This window comes from Mesocricetus auratus, unplaced genomic scaffold, assembly GCF_017639785.1.
Source record: "Mesocricetus auratus isolate SY011 unplaced genomic scaffold, BCM_Maur_2.0 Super-Scaffold_100691, whole genome shotgun sequence".
Classification (NCBI taxonomy): Eukaryota; Metazoa; Chordata; class Mammalia; order Rodentia; family Cricetidae; genus Mesocricetus; species Mesocricetus auratus.
Window position 1 is genome coordinate 44,569,288 of NW_024429267.1, and position 8,725 is coordinate 44,578,012.

The following is an 8,725-nucleotide window of genomic DNA, read 5'->3' on the forward strand; positions in this document are numbered from 1 at the left end:
GCACACACATGGAGAGCTCATGTGTGGTTAGGTATGGTGGTGAGAGGTGAGGGTAGGAGGGTCGTTCATGTCCAGCCTCAGCTACATAGTGAATTTGAGGCCAGCCTGGACTACATAAGATCCTATCTTAAAAAAAAAATAAACAAAGGAGGGAGAGCTAAAATCAGCTCTGATTATGAGGTGAAGACCCCACCTGCTGTCCTGACTCCAGTGTTCCTCTCGCCCTCTGAGCCAAGGGCTCCTGACAGACGCCTTGGAAGCCTTGAGTAAGATTCTTGGCCTGCAGCAGAAGCTCACAATTGCAGGAGCTGGGACAAATGGAATTTGCCAGCATGGAATTAGGTCACAGAACTCTTAAAACCAAGAAACTGCATAAGTCCCCCAAACTCAACATCCTGAGGGACAATGCTCACCAAATTTCCTGTGCCACAAACTGACCAAGAAAATATGGACTCCTGCCTTGCAGCAGCCTGGGCGCTTTCAGATCCTCCTAAGTGGCCCAAAACATAAAGGGAGGGTAAGGGCTCAGAGAGGGGAAGGGATCCCTGGCTTCACCATGGTCTTATCTTTTTAAAAGTTCATTTCATTATAATTATGTGTATATGTATGCATCTGTGTACGGGTATGTGCACATGGGTGCAGTTGCCTGCAGAGGCCAGAAGAGGGTGTAAGATCCCCTGGAGCCAGAGTCACCAACTGACCTCTGTGGGTTCTGGCAACTGAACTCAGGTCCTCTGCAATAGCAGCATGTGCTCTTAACCGCCTTCTCTCCTACTCTACTATAGACTCAAATCTTCTCATTTCCTGGGGATTCTTCTTCTCGGCCAGTTCAGGTGTCCTGATGGTCCAGCTTCTTCTAGACCACCCCCTTGGCCTGTCCACCCTCTTGTGACTCCTAGGGTACCACGTTCAGCTGAGCGAGTCTTTGGGATTGTCCCTGCTTCCCTTGGCCTTCTGACAGTACCCTACAGACTGGGATTCGGACACACTTGTCATCACAAGCCCTGTCCTCTCTGGCTATGTGAACACTGACAGTATGTGGGGACACCTACAGTACGCCAGTCTTTCACAAGCATCATTCCTAATCCAGGAACCCCGAGGACCAGGTAAGGGGATTACAGACCCAAGACCACTTTGCTGAAAGTGGCAAGGGAATTCTGAGGAGAGAAGGTATGTAGCAGCTGTCAAACAGATTATGGTTTAAGGGGAAGCAACAGACACCTAAGGCCTGATCACTGGTGTGGGGTGGGGGTGTAGCCTCCACTAAGGCTGGCTGAGCCCAGTCCCACATGACCTTTCTAGATAGTTAATGAGGGCCCAGACACCGCTCAGTAATTGGCCTCATTAGGCAACTAGGGCTGCCCAGGGGATGGGGTGGCGGATGCTGGGGCCCTGTGGGGACAGGCCAGACAGCAGCCTGTTAATTACCTGAGAAATCAGACAATTAGGCTTTCTGCCACCCGCGCGCCCATGTCCTGCTGGCCCCTAATTACTGAACGGCTGCTGAGCAGACAGACCAGGAGTGACCTGGATTTGGACCGGGGGCCAGCTTCTGCTATCTCCCCACCTCCTCTCTGCCTCCTCTCTACAGGCTTGGTATCTTCTCAGGGATAAACCCTTGCAGACCCTCTGACCTCCACTCCTTTTCCAGCCCTGGGCCCTCTTGTCCTATCTCTCCTACCAAAGGCAGCAAGAAGTGCGTACCAAGGTGTGCACTCTGACGGGATGCAGCAGGTGGGCTGTGGGAACAGGACCCACGGCCGCAGCTCCCTTTGCATGGTTTCCTCAGAGACTAGGTAGCAGGCTGTGCCCAGGAGCAGGAATGTCTGAGGAGATGGAGTTGAACATTCCCTCCCCCAGAGCCTGAATGTACCCCCAGGAGCTGTGTAGGTGGGGCTAGACCTGTCCTTGGGGATCCCTTCCATATAGAAGATGGACCTGAAGAGAGCAAGCCTGTGGTTGGGGAGGTATGAGGAGAGGGGCATGTTGGGAATTTCGGGAAACCTACCAGAAATAGGGTAATCAGACTGAGTCAGGTAAGGACAGTTTAGCAGCACATTTGGGGGCCTGGAGGTGGATTCTCAAACAGCAGCTGTGCATTAGGCAATTGACTGAAGAGAGCCAGATGGGCTCTGCCCTGGTGTGGTGAGTGGGGAGCTGGGGTAGCTAAGTGGGCAGCGCAGAGACATGGGCTGTGCCTCATCCTGTAAACATACAAGTTGCTGCTTTCCATCAGGGTCTGAAGGAGGCTGTGTGAGCATGAAGAACCAGCTTGCCCTAGGAAATACCTGGGCTGCTGCTTCCCACGCTGAGGCTTTTTGCTGGTTCTGTTATGGGACTGAAAAATCCTATCCACTGTTTCCATGGAGGATTGGGGGGGGCGGCAAAATTGCTCCTCAGAAAGGCATGCCTAGCCTGGAGAAGTCAGGAAGTTGAGTTAATCAGGCTAGGGGTGCACTCGGTTGGTAGTTGTACGCATGAAGCCCAAGAATCCTGGGTACCACATAAACCCAGACGCCCTGGTGCACATTGTAACCCCAACATACAGGGTATGGAAGGCAGGAAGATCGGAAGTTCTAGGTCATCCTCAGCTGCCATGACAGCAAGGTAGGAGAGAGACAGGCAGGAGACTAGACTGCAGGAAAGGCTGGACACTGGCATTTGTGAGCTGACGAGAGTCAGGTGGATTCTTGTCTCTAAGGGCAACGTCATGATGTGGGGCGAGGGGTCATCCAGAGACCCTGCCCCCACCCTCCTCCAGAGAAAGGGCTAGGAAGCCTTTGTGAGCGTCCTCTACATGGAGGCTGGATCTTGAGACTCACAGTGACCTGAAGCCAGAGGCTGAGAGCTGAGTCTGGAGCACACAGCTACTGAGTCACTCTTCTCCCCTCCCCACTGGCTTGAGGGCAAGCTCTGTATAGCCATGCTGTGCCCTCCAACCCTAATTGCTTAGGTACCCAGGTATTTCCTGATAAACACGGGGCACCAGCCTCAGAGATGTGGGGCCTCAAGGCTTTCGCCAACTATTTCCCAGAGAATCAGCCCTGGGATACATGTACACATGCGCGTGAGCTTACACACACACACACACACACACACACCACCTGTAGACCTAACTGCTTGTTGGCTTCTGCGCCCTACTGGGTTGGAACATCGCTATTCATTAGAACAGTTTGTGCCCTTGTACCTTCAGGGCACCACCGCAGACACTACAGTCATTGTCTCGATGATTTTATTCCACTGGCCACGTGCTTTCACCTCCAGAGGCAGGCCAGGCCCCGCTCCACACCATCTCCTTATGGCAGCTGGCTTGGCGCACAATACGCAGAGGGAGCACCGTGGGTGCGTGTAAGGTGAATAGGAGGCACGTGTATCGGGGGCGGGAGCCCTGAATGAGTGACTTGTCCAAAGACTCTCAGACAGTATAGCATATGAAGGACTTGGACCTAGGACCTGCACCTACAAGTGCTGCCAACTTACCCTGCACTTAGTCAGAACCCCCTGTAGGATGTTCTACACAATGGAGCGTCTTTGACCTGTGCTCTTACTTCTAGCTGACACTGGCCAGGGTAGATCACTAAGTCCTCTCTCTCTCTCTCTCTCTCTCTCTCTCTCTCTCTCTCTCTGTGTGTGTGTGTGTGTGTGTGTGTGTGTGTGTGTGTGTGTGTGTGTTCTGTTGTTTTCATGCTTGGCCAGATCCAAAAAAATTATACTGTAGCCAAGCAGTGGTGGCAAACACCTTTAATCCCAGCCACTTGGGAGACAGAGACAGGCAGATCTCAGAGCTCAAAGCTAGCCTGGTCTACAGAGTGAGTTCCAGAACAGCCAGGGCTACACAGAGAAACCCTGTCTAGAAAAACAAAAGCAAAGAAGAAGAAGATGATGATGATGATGATACTTCCTGTTCCAGAGCTCCCATGTGATGTCACTTTTAGGGTTCAGAGCTAGCAGGGAGCACAGCTGGGAGAAGGGCGGTATGGTAAGAGGGGTGAAGGGAGGGAGCCAGACAGAACCAGACAGCATAATGGCTTCAGAGCCTGCAAATTCCCACCCCAACTCAGCTTCCACCTTCTCCATGCCTCAGCTCAGTCAGCCAGACTTAGATACAGCTTGCTTCTGCCAATCACCGACTCGGTGCACACAGGCAGCCTGCTTCCTGTTGAATCCTCATCTGACTCACCCAGAATCAGGCAAACAATGAGATAAATACAAAAGTTCTCTGGATACAAACTCCAGGCCTCGTAGGTGTTCCACAAATGATGGCCACCTGGTATTCCATTTTTCTAGAAGGAAACAGAAGCCTGGAGAAGTAGGATAATATCCCGAGGACAATGGCAGGGCCAGGCCTAACACTCAGATTCTCTTGTACATGTAGCAACATGTGGCCACAGCGAATCCTGGTGTGGGGAAGGTTCAGTAAGGTCCAGCAGCTGAAATCTATGGCTTCATTTGGCTGTGTGGAAAAGCCATTCATGTTCAGTGACTCTGTCTTGTGGTTCCATAGCAGGGTGCCTGGCTCTCCTCATGAGGACTGCCCTGAAAGGAGACTCTGCCCACACAGTTTGTCTACAGCTCTGCCCGGAGCAGTCATTGTTCCTTCTTGGGGCTGAACCCTGCCTGCCCCACCTCTGCACACCGGATCAGCTTCCCAGAAGCTATCTTAGGCCACACTCTTGGCCTGAAGCATCTCTGGATGTGGCTAGACACACGTCTTGCCTTTGAGGACATTGGACCAGGATGGCCAACACCTTCTTGGCTCATTCTCAGAGTTGTACCAAGGTACAGGCTGCTCCTGGAAGACTGTAACATGAGCTGGGCCTGGTGGGAACTGTGTCATGGCAGCTCTCAGGCCAGGGACTGCAGGCTGTGCTGTGATTAGGCTCTGCAGAGTTGTACCCTGGCAAGCTAAGACCTGGACCTCAGGGTGTCATCAGAACCTTATTCTTTCCCCACAAAGGGGACTAAATGCCATTAACCCTCCCCCTCAACTGCATGGAGCATGACAACGATGTGTACATCACTTTCAGTTTCCAGTATCACCTCCCTCAGGGAGGGGTTGCATATACCAGGGTCTGAGCAGTATGGGCTTCAGTAGTGGTTTCTCTCTTCCTGGGCTGTGACCCTAGGAGAAGGGCCATGCCATCATTATTCTCCTTCTATAGATGAAGCTGTGAAAACTCAAGAGAGAATGGTCCATAGTTTGCAATCACACTCCTTCCAACTAGGCTCAGCCTGACCCCCTGAGCAAGCAGGTACCCCAGCTACCACCAATAATACAGAAGGCATATCTTCTACTAGCAGATGGACTAGAAGCCCAGACAGCCAGGCTGAGTGGCAGGGGTAGCCAGGGTCCTTGCACTATAGAGAAGAAGGTAGCGGTCATCCCAGGAAGACATCCTGGTTGGACCTATCCCTTTGCCTACTCATCGGACAGAGTTAAGAGCTCTACATTCTTGTGGGGTGATGGCAGAGGTGGCAAGGACAGTGACTACTAGCAGACAGCCGTCAGAAAAGATGCTGGCTGCATAGGCTCACAACTCTCTTGCAGTAATCTGTGTCTTGTTCCTGTCACTAAGAACTGACAAGCCCTGGATGTTCCCATAATCCTTTCCAAATGCCTCATTCTGACCGTCAAAGCAAAAAAAAAAAAAAAGATCCCCAACCGGAAACCCCGAGTCCGCCTCCCCACCGGATGGAGAGCTCGAGGCAGGTACTCACTGTTCACTCTCACAGTCTGGCAGCTAACACACAGACACTCAATGTATGTGTGCTAAGTGCACGCGTGGTTGACCTGATGGCTATGCCATGGTGTGTGCAGATCCTACAGTCGCTGCAAGAGAGTGCCCCAAATTTAGCGACTTGCAACAATGCAAATTTATTAAAGAAAAGGGTATCTCCATGGGCTGAACTCTCCCGGGGCTGCAATCCAGACGCTCTCAGGGAGTACCCACTTCCTTGCCTTTCCAAGCTTCCCATTTTCCTTGTCTTCTGGTCCTATTCCTTTAGACTCGGACATACTGGCCAAGTCCTCCTCACACTGTCCTCTCTCTGGACCTCTCTTGTGAGGCCCTCTTCTCCTCTCCAAGACCCTTGTGATTACATCAGGCCCACTCAGAAAATCCAAGGTAATCTCCCTATTTTGACTCCAGATAACTAGCGGCCCACATTCTGTCTGTAATCTTAATCCCCCTTTGCCATTGTTAAGTAACAATCTGGGTTCTGGGATTAGGACATCTTTGGGGAGCCATTATTCTGCCACTTACACATGTTAACTGCATGGACGTGTGCACGGTGGGTTGAGGGATGGATGGGATGACGGATGGCTGTCGGACGGCCTGCCTGCAGTGAGGGTGAGGTTGTTGAGACAAACTCCCTCCTTCTGTTTTCTGTTCAAGCAGTTAAAGAGCCCTACATGGCTGAGGGAATTTGACCAGGCCATGTTCTTCCATTCCATTTTATCTCCCCATCTGACCCTGGCACCCTCAGGCAGAGAGAGCTCCAGTCCACCTACCAGCCTGGCATTCGAAACTGTATCTGGACCCACTCATCTTGAGTGAGAGAATGACTTCATGGGACACTCAGCTAAGGCAGGGTATTGGGGAGTGTGCTGGTTTAAATGCTCCCCATGGCTCAGATGTTCCAGCATTTGGTTCCCAGTCAGTGGCACTGTTTCGGGAAAGCAGTGCAGCCTTCACGGAGGCTTGGCGAGTTCACAGCCTGACCCCACTCCTGCTCACTGTCTCTGCTTTAAGCGTGTGGCTGAAGAGTGAAAGCTCAGGTTGCTGCGTCTTCTACCATGCCTACAACTTGCTGCCATGCCTCACCACCGTGACAGATACTTCTCCCTCTGGGACTGCATGTGCAAATAAATGCGTCCTTCCTTCTGTAAGTTGTCTTGGCCACAACGTCTTATCCAAGCAGCAGAAAAGTAACTGATACAGTCTGAGTTGGAACTCCTGGCAAATGTGATGGCATATGCGTGAGCTCAATTCTCAGAACCAACTCAGTTGTGTGGGACTTTGTCCTGGAGTGAAGGAAGTCAATTAACTATGTGTCTTTACCTTGTTTATCTGTTTCAATGTAACAGGCTTGACACCAAAAACCCCCTGCAAGGGGTAATGGATAACAGTATAACAGAGACACTTGTCATCTTCCACAGACCTAAACAAAGACAACACCAACCTGCCCTGCCAGTGCACAAGCTCCCTGAGGTCTAGGACCGGCTCTGTCATGCTCACACCTGTGTCTCCCAGCATCATGAAGGGTGCTTGACACCCGTGGGCCCTGATAAATGCCCATGGGCAGAAGCTTCTGGCGGGCCTCCTTCAGCCACCCAGAGTGTCCCAAATTGCCATGTGTCCCTTCCCAGCCCTTTAACTGTTCTATCGTGTTTATATCAACCTCTCAAATGTATTTATTTTAGTTTGGGGCTTTGAACTGAATTGCAGCCCCTTGTGATTCGCTTGTTTCATCGGCACTAATATGGTCTAGGATTTACCCATGTGACTAGGGAAGCTGCAGTTAACTTCTGAATCCAGCCTCTGCTATTCCTGGAGTTTCTAGTTTCTGCTTGGAAACAGTGCTGCTAAAAATGACCCAGGGCTGGGCTGGTTACTGTTCTTAGAGTGATCACTGGTCTTTTCCTATTCAGGTAGATGCACACCTTCTCTTCCTTTCCCTGAACCCTTTGCAGGCACTGCCTGGACCTAGTCACTGATGTTTTTGTAAACTCAAGCCAGTCATGGATGAGTGCTGGGATTGGGGCAGGGGGAAACAGGCCAGGTGGAGACACAGACGCAGGGAATGTCTCATATCAGAATCCATCCTTAGCTGGGCAGTGGGGGCACACGCCTTTCATCCCTGCACTCAGGAGGCAGAGGCAGGCGCATCTCTGTGAGTTCGAGGCCAACCTGGCCTACAGAGGGAGTTCCAGGACAGCCAGGGCTACACGAGGAAACTCTGTCTCAAAAATAAATAAATAAATAAAACAAAAGCAAATGAAATAAACAAACAAATAGATAAACTCCATACCCATGCACTCCACCTCCAGTCCTCCATAGACATATCGGATCCCACTGGCCCTAGATTCAGAACCGGAAGAAATAGTAAAACGAGACTTGATGCCGGATGGTGTTGGTTCAGGTGTTCAGCCGTCAGGTCAGGTGAGTTCCGCTTCGCCAGCTTCAGTGTGCTGAAGAAGCGAGGACAGATAGCCTCAGTACTGTCCCACTGAGGCATTACAGAGCGCCAGAGAGCTTGGTGAAGGCTGGGGAGCTGATGTTAAACTGTTAGTTCCTGTCTTCCTGCTTCCGTGACCCACCCCTTCTCCAGATGACTGCCATGCTGCCCTCTTGCTGAGCAGCCTCCGGCCTGCCTTCCTGCCACTTGGTTCCCTCTCCCTGCTCTGTCCCAGTGGTCCTGCCTGCGGAACTGGGGATGGTCGGGAGGGAGGCCCGAGAGCATCACTGCAGGTACAGGAGTCTGGGCAGCCACCAAGCACATCTACCCTCTACAACCCCCTTCTCTATCCGGAGAACTCCGGGTCTGACAAAGGCCCACTATGCTTTAAAGGGTGGCCACTGGGCAGCCCCTTCAGCTGGCACTAAGGTTTGGGCAGTAACCAAGAGCATTACAGACAGGTGAGCATGGCCTGCACAGTGGGGACTGAGGCCAGTGCTTGATTTCATAGTCGCACCTAATTTTCGGATGGGGATGCTGGTTTCAG